The sequence below is a fragment of the Mirounga leonina genome, unplaced genomic scaffold (genome assembly GCF_011800145.1).
Source record: "Mirounga leonina isolate KUSES-001 unplaced genomic scaffold, KU_Mleo_1.0 Mir_150, whole genome shotgun sequence".
In the NCBI taxonomy this organism is placed as follows: domain Eukaryota; kingdom Metazoa; phylum Chordata; class Mammalia; order Carnivora; family Phocidae; genus Mirounga; species Mirounga leonina.
Genome location: NW_023270374.1, coordinates 31,899,136 through 31,913,216, shown reverse-complemented (window position 1 = coordinate 31,913,216; position 14,081 = coordinate 31,899,136). Strand labels below are relative to the sequence as shown.

Genomic DNA, 14,081 nt, shown 5'->3' with positions numbered 1-14,081 from the left:
TGGGTAACCCACCTTGTGGTTATGTGGCTCCCCTTTTGGTAGTGGAAGGAGCACTATATGGAGGAAAAAAAAAAAGCCTGGGTTCAAATCTCAATTCTACCTCTTACTAACTGTGTGATCTGAGGCAGTGTATTTAACTTCCCCAATTATGAGTAATATGTTTAATTCCTTTTTGGTGGCTTGCATCAAACAATACCACAAATTCTTTAAAATATCCTAAAGTTCCCCAAACTTGTAGGCAGGGAGGAGGCAAATTGTGTCACTGCTTATCTTTATTACAACTTAGGAAGCATTGTCTAAGGAGTCAGGTTGGGAAGCCTCTGGTTGAAAAAAGGGGGAGAGGAGACATAGGAAAGGAGATGGTAATTAATATTTTCTGAGTGCCTGTAACCACTTTTCCATATGCTCATTTGGACCTCACTGCTGCCCTGGCAATTTTATGATTGGAGGAGAAACTTGGCTTTGTCAGCATAGCCACGTGGTTAAGAGCAATACTCTGGGTTGGGGATACCTGGATGGCTCAGTCGGTTAACCGTCCGACTCTTGATTTCAGCTCAGGTCATGATCTCAGGGTCGTAGGATCGAGCCCTGTATCTGGCTGTGCACTCAGTGGGGAGTCTGCTTGAGATTCTGTCTCCCTATCCCTCAGCCCCTCCCGCTGTTCACGTGTACGTGCCCGCAAGCGTGTGTGCGTACTCTCTCTCAAATAAAGAAATAAATCTTAAAAACAACAACAACAATAATACTCTGGGTTGAAACGCCTGCCTTGCCACTGTGTGACCTAAGGCAGGTCCCTTTGCCTCTCTGTGTCTGATTTCTTATCAGTAACATGGAGATAAAAAACATCTGTTTCATAGGGTGTTTGTGAGGATTAGCTGAAATAAGCATGTAAGGTGCCAAGCAGGTACCTGGCACGTAATCAGCATTCAACAAAGCAAACTGTTTTTATCCTCTACTTCTTTTTAGACTTAACTGTCTTTTTAAAGGAAGGCTGTGGAGTTCTAGTAGCTTAATAACATTCAAAGTTGTGAGTACAGATTTAGCAGATTTTTCAACAACCGTAACAGAACTTTGTCAAACATATGAGAACTTTTCTTTCATACGGGTCATCTTGAAACCCTCTTACTTGTTCAAATGTTGCCTTTGCTCAAAATGTGTTTGGAATTCTTATTACTAGTTTTTAGTCTATAGGTGTGTCTTTTTGCTAACATTACAATTAGAGGATAGAGGTGAATATTTAATGAAATTTCATTATTTGTTCAACAAACTGTTATTGACCACCTAGCATTTGTCAGACATACTGCTAGGCACCGAAAAATAGCAGTGAACAAGTAAGACAGGGTCATTTCCCTATGGGATTTGCAATTTAGGGGACAAAAAGCTTTCACCGGTACCCTGGATCATGTCAACAATGTGACGACTAAATAACATTTTTAAAACTGCTGAAAGGAAAATGCAGAATTTTGGTTGTTTTGTAGATATATCCAATACTTTTATTGGTACAACAAAATCTCATCCTTGATATGTTACCCAAAGGAAGGCAGATGTCTTCTTCATGAATAAAACGATATGTACTGAAAGACGCTCTGATCTGCAATAGTGCAATGATGTAAGCAGCCCTTTAAATTCAAATTTGAAATAAAACAAGGAGCTCCCTTGTTTCCTGTCTGTTTGTGACTTTGAGCCACTCACTCATAAACTTGAAATCGGAAGCACAGTTACATTAAACAACACAATTGAAACTAAGTTATTCACCAGTGGCCTGGTGATGATTGAAAATGGTCATATATTCAGGAATATTTGTTAGGTTCCACTACTTAGCATGTCTAAAAAATGATTGTTTTCTTCTTACAACTTTCCAAGTATTTGTATCTATTCAATTTAACACCTTAATGTTAAATAATTACTAAGTACATATAGTTAAATACAATTATAGAGTCCTGAAATTTAAAGGGGCTTTAAGGATAATTTAGGATAGTCACCCTTATAGTGCAGAAATGCCCTCAGCCTATGCCCAACACCTCTGGTGATGGAGATAGACTAGGGGTCAAAGGCATTTAATATAAAGTAGGAATTTGTCTGTTATAAGACAGGAGTGGTAGTTACCTATGGGAAACTTTTGGGCCCTCTCTGTAAGTACAGGTTGGTTGGCCGGTTTTATTTTTTCCAGGTAACATTCTGGCCAGCTGTAACATGTCTTCTGCAGTCCCGTTTCTGCCTATGGACCTCCAGTGTATCACCTTTTTGGTAAACTTTGGCATTGACTAGGGAAACATCCCAAGATCTTTTTAGTTTTCTAAGTTTATGATTAACATTATAGCATACAATTTTAACCATTTATTTGTGCAACAAATATTTATTGTCTGTTGTGTGCCAGTCACTGTTCTAGGCAAAAGGGATGATAGCACTGGGCAGAAAGTACCATTATGGAGATTTCAAGTTCATGAATGAGTGTCTCTAAAGTTGCAGTCAAACATGAAATAAAGGAAATGGATCAGGTCTGAAGGAGATGATGATTCGGGTTTGGGACGTGTTGAGCTTGGGAGGCAGAGGGCCATCCAAGAGCAGATATCTGGTAGGCAGCCGGCTCTGTGCTTGAGAGAAAGCTGGCTGGGATTGTTGGCAGGGTGGGATTTGAAGCAGTTGGAGCAGAGGAGGCGGGCAAGGGAAGTGAGTGGTCTGAGAGCAGGAGATAGTCTAGGATGGCACTGTGCTTGGTGCCTTTTAAGTACCAAATAAATGTTTTAGAATTCATTTATTTAATCAACAACTGTAATCCTTTTGAAGTAGTTATGTAATAAGCATTACTTATTCAGCAATTATAACATGAAGCAAGTACAGATTTCTCATTACTTTGGAGAAACTATCTTCTATTACAAAGGTTTGAGAAGTGGAGGTTTTAGGTAATCTTTCTCCTTTTTTCTTTTTAGAATAATGTAAGTAATACACAAGCATGCGCATACACACACACACACACACGTAACAGCCAAAATATATGCAAGTATAGAAGGTAAAGTTTGTCCTTTTACCTCTCTCCTTACCCTTTTCCCACCTAAGACCTTTTTCTATGACTTTCTGTATACTGTTCCTAGAGAAGCTATGTTCTGAACAGAGTTTATCTTGGAGATTGGAAAATGCAATTGCTTATGTTTTTGATTCACAGAGACCATAGATAAAATAGAGTAATATTCCATGATGGCCTCCCCAGGGGGTGTACTTGCCTTTGCCCTTAGTGGTGGGCAAATTTTTAACAGGAAGTCCTTCAACTGCATAGTTAGTGAATAGCTGAAGCTCTGTGTTATGGACTTTGGGAAGCACAGTTGGACAGATGCAGGTTGAGGGGAGATCTCATTTCCAAGATATTAGAAAATCACATACACACAAAGACGGGACATCTAAAGAGTTGTGAAGTATCTTTGGTGAGGCACTGAATTTTGAGTGTTATTACGTACCAGTCAAGGGTTGATCAAAATAATTATCTTGTGAAAAGTAGTCAAAAGACACTATACATTTTATTAGGTTTCTTGTTTCCCCAGTTTTACTGAGTATAATGGACCTAGGTTTCTAGAGTTGATGTTCGGCTGTCATGTAGAGGTGGACCTCATTAGAAGCATGGAGAGCCTACTTGTGTCTACTGACCTCTGAGGCATTGATCCTACAGTGTTAAATAAATATGCATGAAAATATGTACTTGAGGAAGATTGTTACTTGGTAGGGAAGATGAGAGAGAAATTATGTGATTGCCCTTGGTGTTTGCAGCTTATCATAGGATCTAGAATTTAAATGAAAAATTACTCCAGAGGAAAAGCACCAAAAGGGCATTTCGTATTTTTTTGACAACTTGCTGATCTCTAGTCTTCCTCATCTTGGTAAAATGGTACCTTCAAGAACTTATTTGTTAAAGTCCTAAACCTGGGAGTCATCCTTACAACTCTGTACTTCATGCCTACTCTACCAGAAGGCCTGCTGATCCTACCTACAACAGAGAAAAGCCCTTCTCCAGTACCAGTACCCTAATGCAGGCCAGTGTCACCCAAGACTTCTGCAGTCACTTTGTGCCTTCTCTTTCAGCTTCTCCACCATTTCATTTTACACCCATTTCACCCATCCTTTACCCCTCCTGCCCCCCACCCCCTGCCTCTGGTAACCACCAATCTGTTCTCTGTATCTATGAGCTTTTTTTTTTTTTTTTTAAAGATTCCATATGTAAATGGGATTCCTGTCACATCTAAATATCTTTTTCTGAGTTATTTCACTTAGCAAAGTGCCTTCAAAGTCCATGTATGTTGTTTCAAATGGCAGGATTTTATTATTTTGTATGGTTGAAAAATATTCCATTGTATATATATACACTAAATTTTCTTTGTCCATTCATCCACTGGTGAACTCTGAGGTTGTTCCCATATCTTGGCTATTGTGAATAATGCTGCAGTGAACATGGCCGGGCAGATATCTTTCTGAGTTAGTGTTTTCATTTTGTTCAGATAAATACACAGAACTGCAATTGCTGGATTATATGGTAGTTCAATTTTTAATTTTTTGAGGAGGCTCCATACTATTTCCATAGTGGTTACACCAAATTACATTCCTGCCTGTAGTACACAGGGTTCCCTTTTCTTCACATCACCAACACTCGTTATTTCTTGCCTTTTTGATAATAACCATTGTAACAGATCTGAGGTGATATCTCACTGTTGTTTTGGTTTGCCTTCCCCAATAATTATTGATAGAGTATCTTTTCACAAACCTATTGGCCATGTGCGTGTCAATGGCACTTTTTAAAAGATTTATTTGAGAGAGAGCGAGCGAGAGCGTGTGCACAAGCAGAGGGAGGGGCAGAGGAAGAGAGACAAGCAGACTCCCCGCTGACCTGGGAGCCCGATGTGATGTGGGGCTCCATCTCAGGACCCTGAGATCATGACCTGAGCCAAAGTCAGATGCTTAACTGACTGAGCCACCCAGGTGCCCCTCAATTGGTATCTTTTAAAAGCTCCCCAGATGATTCTGTTGTGCAGCTTTAGTTGAGAACCCTGGTTGTGTGATCAGAATAGCAACGGTAGCAGGTTCCCTCAGCATAGCTGGGAATTGTTCTTGTAGGATTAAACTCAGAGTCTAGGAACCCTGCTCAGTGGCTGGGATATTGCCCAGGGTTCTGGGTGGATGTATGTCTTGTCATTTTTGGTGCTATTTCTTCAGTCTCCAGTCCTAGCCTTTAGGTGGGTGGTCCCCTACTGCTGATCCCCATCTTTATTATAGAGAGCTGTCCTCATAGCTTAGCCTTCCTGAGAACATAGATCTTTAATTACTCTCCTGACAGTCCCTGGTCCACTTCAACTTTTCCACATCCCAGCTTCCACTGTCTCTGAATTTGGGTTTGTTTTCCCCCCATGGTTCTCTTGGGCGCACTCACCTTTTTGGAAGTTTTTTGTTTGATTCAAGTTGAAGGTTCCTTTAGTGGTTAGCACTTGTCACCATTCAGTTCTGGTGGCTTGGGGGTGGGGAGCAGAATTTCTCACTGTTCTGATGGCATCTTTCCAGTTTACCCTGTGCTGCTGTGGACTTACTCTTCCTCTTATATTTTTATAACATATATTCTTACTGTTATAATAAATAATTATATAGTCTTTTATATTTGTCATTTTAAGGAAGGGGAGAAGTACGTTCTAATGCTCCATTATTTGTCATGAACCAGAAGTCCCCAAACACTTTTTGGTTACCTCTGAAAAGTGTCACATATACAAAGGATTAAGCAGACTCTTCAGAGATGGAGAGCTATAGTGGTTTAACTAAATGAAAAGCGACTTCATTCCGTTAGTGAAAAATGCATTTAAAGTCATAGATACCATTTTCGCTTATCAAATTAGCAAGGTGTGTTGGGGTGGTAGTTATGGTGGGAGGTGTGGTGGGGAGCTTATGAGGTGTGGGAGTGTATGTGTAAGAGACCGAGAAAGAGAGAATTTAATGCCAGCAAGGGTGTGGGAGTACAAACATTCTTATATACTGTTTGTGGAATGCAAATTGATATAATTCTCAATGCAGTTTGGCAATATGGGCCTTAAAAATGTTCATACTTTTGGGTTAAGCTTCCACTCTCTCTCTCAGCTCAGGTCTTGATCTCAGGGTCGTAAGTTCAAGGACAGCGTGGAGCCTACTTAAAAAAAAAAAGTTCATACTTTTTGACCCAGGGATTTAAATGCAGTCTAACCCAGGGAAATAATCATAGGTTAAGACACTAATTTATATACAGAGATGTTTATCTCCACATTATAAAGTAAATAAAAACAAAACCACAAAGAACATGTTCAAGTGCCTGACACTGAACAGTTGTTAAATTACGTACATCTATGCAGCTAATAAAATTCTATGAACAAAATGAAGCTAACAAAAATAAATATTTAGACTTTAATGACATAGGCAAAATGTTTATGTGGTTTTTAAGATGCTAAATGAAAAAAAGATATACTCTAAAACATTTATCCTGAATATCAATTCTGTAAGAAGAACATACGTGCATGGACGCCTGGGTGGCTCAGTCGTTAAGCATCTGCCTTCGGCTCAGGTCATGATCCCAGGGTCCTGGGATCGAGTCCCACATCAGGCTCTCTGCTCAGTGGGAAGCCTGCTTCTCCCTCACCCACTCTCCCTGCTTGTGTTCCCTCTCTCACTGTCTCTCTGTCTCTCTCTGTTGAAAAAATAAATAAAATCTTTAAAAAAAAAAAAAAAGAACATACATGCAAAGAGAAGTAAAAATGAACAGTAATTGTTTTTATAGCTTGGATTATATGACTTTCCCCCCTATATTCTTATATTCTTTTGTATTTCACAAATTTTTTTATTTTTTATTTATTTATTTAATTTATTTGCGAGAGAGAGCACATGAGAGGGGGGAGGGTCAGAGGGAGAAGCAGACTCCCTGCCAAGCAGGGAGCCCGATGCGGGACTTGATCCAGGGACTCCAGGATCATGACCTGAGCCGAAGGCAGTCGCTTAACCAACTGAGCCACCCAGGCGCCCCATGTATTTTACAAATTTTTACTAAGTATATTATAATAAAAAAATATTTTTTAAATTGCCAAGTTGTCTTACAGAGAAATAAGAATGGCCAATGCTCACATGAAAATATTTAACCTTAGTACCAATAAAAAATGGGAAGAATGCTCAGTGAAAATGCCTGTTCCATATATTTAAGTAGAAAAAAAGTAAGAATATATATACACCGTGATCTCAATTTGGTTAAAATTGTATGTGTATCAAAATGTTGACAGGGCTTATCTCTGGGTAGTTGGTATTTTTCAGATGCCTTTCCTTTTTCTCCTTTATACTTATGATTTAGATTATGTGAGTTTTCTGCACCTATTCTTCTATATTTTCCAGTTTTCCTATATTGAATGTGTGTTTTTCTTATAATCAGGGGAAATTTTTTCACACATTAAAAAATATCAAATTAGTCTTTCCATTCTCTACACCATACTTTCTGCTCTTAAAACATGCTTAAAATATTTAACTTGGATGTTAGAGTAAGGGAAATTTGAGGGAAACTTTATGTAATTCAGTCTTAAGAATTATATATGATGATATAAATTTCTATACTACTTTGAAAAAAAAATTTTTTTTTAAAGATTTTATTTATTTATTCATGAGAGACAGAGAGAGAGACAGAGGCAGAGGGAGAAGCAGGCTCCCCGCGGAGCAGGGAGCCCGATGCGGGACTTGATCCTAGGACCCTGGGATCATGACCTGAGCCGAAGGCAGACGCTTAACCGACTGAGCCACCCAGGCGTCCCGAAAATTTTTTTAAAAGATTTTATTTGTTTATTTGTCAGAGAGAGAGAGAGAGAACGCACAAGCAGGCTCCCTGCAAGGAGCCCGATGTGGGACTCGATCCCAGGGCCCTGGGATCATGACCTGAGCTGAAGGCAGATGCTTAATCGACTGAGCAACCCAAGTGTCCCTCTATACTACTTTAAAGAGATTTATCTTTGTTTTGTCTAAAGTATATTTGAGTCCTTCAAATATTTTCTTATTATGGTCAGTTACATAAGTGCAACATAATGGAAAACTGTCTTTTTGCCATTTTTTATGAAGACTTCATAGCTTTTTCATTTCTAAAAATTGAGATATCATTGACTGACATACAGCAAAATGTGCAGATTTTAAATGTATAGTCCAATTTTGACAAATGTTTATACCCATGTAAATACCACCCCGATCAATATGTAGATCCTTTTTGTCACTACAGAAGAGTTCCCTCATGCTCCCTTCTTGTCAGTTTTCACCATCCAAAGGTAATCTTTATTCTGATTTTTACCACCGTAGATTAATTACACTTTTTCTAGAACTCCATATAAATAGAATCATATAATATATTCTTTTATGTCTAGCTTCTTTTGCTTAACATGATTTTGAGATTCATCCATATTGTGCAATGGATTTTTTCTTTTTAACTGTTGAGTAGTATTCTATTGTATGAATCCCACAATTTGTTTATCCATGCTCATGTTGACAGACATATAGGATGTGTCCAGGCTTGGGCTAGTTTAAAATCAGGGATGGTTAGTTTGTAGCTGTCTTATAAACCCCAGCATTCCACCCTGCTTCTCTTTTCCTGTCTAGAGGTGCTTGCAGATCAGGCATTTGCCCTGCAGTTAAGGACTTGTTTCTAGGAGCTTGTAACTAAGACCACCACAAAGAGAGCAGAGAACAAAACTAAAGCGGCCAGACAAGTCCAAGGCAGATGCCTCAGGAGTTCAGGTCCTGGGAACAGAATGGCAGGCCTGCAGATTAACTAAAAGCTCCTTTTACAGAAAGGAAAAAAATAAGCAGTGAAAGAGCTCAGGGCATCCGATCAGGGACAAGAGAGCCACTACCACATTGAGACCAAATCACAGCAGCTGTTTGAGGTTACTCAGAATGCTGAGCATTGAGCACACCGAGAGTGGGGTGGGGTGCTTCCTCACCCCAGCTGGTCCTGCAGCAAGTGTTGCCCAAGTGCCCATCGGGGCTCCGGGGACCTGAAGCGCTTGCTCTGCAGCCTGTGGCTGCTCTTCCAATATGAGCTATATAAAAAGCCCACGACCTCTTGGGGGCACATGGTCTGATAACTAGAAGAACTACCCTGCCCAAGACTCAAGTGGCCATCATACATGCAGGTATTCAGTGTATTACCCAAGAGCAGGAATTGGGAGTTCTAGGTTTGCGAGGTCCAGGATGTGTATCTCTGTGACAGAATAGGGCACAGCACCTCCTCCCCTAATCTCATTCCTTGTAGAGTTCATTTCTCTCTGTGCCATCACCAGCCAAGGGGAATATGGCCTTTGTCCCATTTCCTCAGGGACTGCCCCTTTATCCCATCTGTCTCCTGAATCTTGACACAGAGTTCAGGGTTAACTGAGTGGAAACAGAGCTGAGGAAATGTGGAGGGAGAAGTACAGTTATTCAGTTAGCTTGTTGAAAACACTCTTAGAGGATGGGATATTGTGGGGGCCATCATTAGGCAGTGGCAGAACCAAAGGAGAGGGTGCCCTCCACCTGCCATGTTCTAGAAGAATTTATGGCAGACTCTTGCCATGAAGGGTGAGTCGATCACAGATGTTATACTGACCAGCTTTGCTGGTAACTGTGCTGAAAGGGTCCTCTGACACTTGGCAGCAGACTCAGCCAGCAAGGAGTCCACTCCCTGTACACCCTAGGCTGGCTTTCTCCCTCCCTGGACTTTGTCTGTCTGCTACCTCACTGTACCAGGTTCTTACCTGATTATCTTCTGGCCCTCATTTCTTGTTCAGGTCTGTTTTTTTTCCTTGCCTCCTTTTTCCTTGCCCTCTTCAACTTAAACTTCCTGGTTAAAAAACAAAACAAAACAAAACAAATATGAGACTTTCTAACTTTGCATTAGCTAACATTCCCTGCCAAGGCACTGACCCTGAGCGCTTGCCAGAAGATATTTTTATTGCCTTTGGTTTCATTATAGATTACAAAATGCATGGAATTGGGTGTCTTTTCCCCAGGATTTGGTTGCTAGTTGTTTATTTAAAAACCAGCTAGAAGGAGCACCAGGGTGGCTCAGGTGGTTAAGTGTCTGCCTTAAGCCCAGATCATGATCCCGGGGTCCTGGGATCGAGCCCTGCATTGGGCTCTCTGCTCGGCAGTGAGCCTGCTTCTCCCTCTGCTGCTTGTGCTATCTTGCTTGCCCACTTGCTTGCTCTCTCAAATGAATAAATAAAATACTAAAAAAACCCCAGAGTTTTCTGATTGAAGTTACTTATAAGCAGTTTGATTCTTAAAACTCTATTTGATATTATTGGGATCACCATGGACCATGAGTCCCAGGTGACCCATATGTTGAGAGGAGGTGTAAATTGAAACTTGGAAAAGTTGACACCAAACATGGGAACTGAAGCGATCACTGCCCGTCAGACTAATAATCTACTAGTCTTAAGATGACCTTTACTTCTGGGGGATATATAATTTCCTTGAAATTAGTAGTCTTAGAAAAAGCCACAGTAATTTTTCCTGGGTTACTATGTTATCTTCAGTTATATTTTTGAAATAAGAACAAACAACAGGGGCGCCTGGGTGGCTCAGTTGGTTAAGCGTCTGCCTTCAACTCGGGTCATGATCTTGGGGTCCTGGGATCAAGCCTCGCGTCAGGTTCTCTGCTCAGTGGGGGGTCTGCTTCTCCCTCTCTCTTTGCTCCTCTCCCTGGTTCATGTGCTCTCTCTCAAATAAATAAAATCTTAAAAAAAAAAAAAGAGGAAAGAACAGATTGTGTCCGGCCCAAGTTACATTTATAACTTCAAACAATTGTATTTTCATAGACTTTAGCAAAAAAATTTTAGAGAAAAGACCTTTGGAGTCTTTCTCTTCCCCCTGGCAGTCTTTAAGCTCTAAATAACCAAGTATGTTTGAGCACATTCTTTGGCAAAGTAGTTAATATTTCATAATCAATTTTGTTGGGATTTGAACTATATGGAAGAAAGTTCATGATGCCATTCTAATGAAGCCTATTAAACAACTTATTCTTATCAGTGAGCATACAAGTTTCCTGTGTATAAATTCCTCTACTAGGAACTGAAAATGATGAAAATTAATTTTAAATGAGGGAAATGAAATCCTTGAGTTCTTGCCTTTTCTGTAGGCAAAGCAAACAATAAGACCCTGAATAACTGACACTCCTTCTCTGGGATAAGAATATTGGGCTCTCCATGGCAAGTGTAAGCTTCATATTTGTGAATTACTCCCAGGTGTTAGTAGATTACTATAGAGATACAGACAACTAAAGGAAGTTATTACATTACCTTATCAAGGACATTTTAAGATAAGTTAAAATTACATCATAGAACAGAAAGATATTCCATGTTCATGGATTGGAAGACTTGATATTATAAAGATGGCAGTACTACCCAAAGTGATCTACAGATTCAGTGCAATCTCTACCAAAATCCTGGCAGCCTTTTTTGCAGAAATGGAGAAGTTGATCCTAAAATTCAGATGGAATTGCAAGGAACTCTTAATAGTCAAAACAGTCTTACAAAAGAAAGATAATGGAGGAATCATACTTTAAAATTTTAAATTTTAAAAAAGCTACAATAATCAAAACAGGGTGGTACTGGCATAAGGACAGACCTATAGATCAATGGAATGGAACTGAGAGTCCATAAATAAACCCATACATCTATAATCAATTGAGTTTTGATGAGAGTACCAAGACCATTCAATGGGGAAAGGACAATCTCTTCAACAAATAGTGCTGGGACAACTGGACATTGATATGCTAAATAATGAAGTTGGATCCCAACCTCACACTATATACTACAAGTAACTCAAAATGGATCAAAAACCTAATTGTAACAGCCAAAACTCTTAGAAGAAGACATAAGGGTAAATCTTCATAACCTTGGATTTGGTAATGGATTCTTAGAAATGACACCCAAAGCACAAGCAGCAAAAGAAAAAAAATAGCTAAATTGGACTCCATCAAAATTTGAAACTTTTGTGCATCAAAGGACACTATTAAGAAAGTGGCAAGAAAATCTAGGGAATTGGAGAGGACATTTGCAAATCTGATGAGGGCCCTAGTATTTATAATATATTAAAAACTCTTACAACTCAACAATAAAAAGACAACCCAATTAAAATATGGGCAAAGACTTGATTGGACAGTTCTCCAAAGAAGATATAAAAATGGCCAGCATACCTATGAAAAGATGTTCAGCATCACTGGTCATTAGAGAAATGTAAATAAAGAACCACAGTGATGTACCACTCCATGCCTACAAGGATGGCTATGATAAACAAACACAGAAAAGAAGTGTTGGTGAGGATGTGGAAAAATTGGAACCCTCACACTTTGTTGGTGAGAATGGAAAATGATGTAGCCATTGTGAAAAACAGTTTGGCAGTTCCTCAAAAAGTTAAATATAGAATTACTATATGATATGACCCAGCAATTCTGCTTCTAGGTATATACCCCAAGTAACTGAAGATCTATATTCAAACAAATACTTGTACATAAATGTTCATAGTAGCACTATTTACAGTAGGTAAAGGTGAAAACAACCCAAATGCCCATCAGTGGATGAATGAACAAAATGTGATATATCCATACAATGGGATATTTTTCATTGTTAAAAAGGAATGAGGTATTGATATATGCTACAATATAGAAGAACCTCAAAACATCATGCTAGGGATGCCTGGGTGGCTCATTTGGTTAAGCATCTGCCTTCGGCTCAGGTCATGATCCCAGGGTCCTGTGATCGAGTTCCGCATCAGGCTACCTGCTCGGTGGGGAGCCTGCTTCTCCCTCTGTCTCTGCTGCTCCCCCTGCTTGTGCGCTCTCTCTGACAAATAAATAAAATCTTAAAAAAATTAAAACAATTTAAAAAATCATGCTAAGTAAAAGGAGGCAGGCATAAAAGGTCACCTTTTGCATGATTTACATTTGTCTGAAATACCCAGAATAGGTAAATCCATAGGGACATAAAGCATAGAAGTGGTTGCCATGGGCTGGAGCAGGGGGGTGGCAGTGACTACTTAATGAGTACAAGGTTTCATTTTGGGGTGACTGAAATGTTTTGGAACTAGGTAGAGGTAATGGTTGCACAATACTGTGAATTAAATGCCACTGAATTGTACACTTTAAAATGGTTGATTTTATGTTACGTGAATTTTTAAAAATGACATCATATCGTTTTTATGATCTCATAAATAACTGTGGCTTTGCTGTCATAGTTACCTTGTGACTGTTGGAACCCATGTACTTTATAGCATTTGTCCACTGGGAAAGTTCTTTCCAGCTGTGGGCAGGAAAACTCGAAGACAGATGATCCCAAGTGGGTTTCCTTCTAAAATAACAATTAAGAAATATAGTTTTGCTTTTCCATTTTTATTTGTAGAAGGTGATAAAACTCCTAGAATGGGCCCTGAGTTGTTTTAAAATGTGATATGGACTAATGTTGGTTAGTTTCTTCATTTAACTTGAAGAACTATGTTTAAAATAACTTTATATTATTTGGAGATGAAACAGCTTTTGGTTTTATGAAAATTAAGAGTAATTTTAAAAGAGGAGCACCTGGGTGGCTCAGTCAGTTAAGTGTCTCCCTTCAGCTTGGGTCATGATCCTGGGGTCCTGGGATCGAGCTCTGCTCTGGCTCCCTGCTTAGTGGGGAGTCTGCTGCTCCCTCTCCCTTTGGCCCTCTCCCCTGCTCCTGCTCTCATGCAATCTCTGTCTCTCTCAAATGAATAATAATAATAAAAAAAGACTCTAAGCCATATACATGCAATTGCAATAAGATTTTTCTAGTGGTTTGCTGTGCTGCACTGCTAGAGATTTTTGTGACAATTTCTGAAACCATCAACCGTCATATATGCTTTATTGTCAGTGGAATTGGTGTCAGGTGTAAGAAAGTTCTGTTTTCAGATCAATCAAGCAGAGCTTGTGCAAAAACTAAAAATCTTAGTTTCTTTTTTTTTTTTTTTTAAAGATTTTATTTATTTATTTGACAGAGAGAGACACAGCGAGAGAGGGAACACAAGCAGGGGGAGTGGGAGAGGGAGAAGCAGGCTTCCCGCGGAGCAGGGAG

The 14,081-nt window shown here is 39.5% G+C and overlaps 1 protein-coding gene across 4 annotated transcripts in view; it reads left to right on the top strand.

Annotated features, from left to right (window-relative positions):
* The window catches only part of ZHX3 (zinc fingers and homeoboxes 3), a 136,536-nt gene that overhangs the window by 49,753 nt on the left and 72,702 nt on the right, over nt 1-14,081 (top strand). The window lies entirely within an intron of this gene.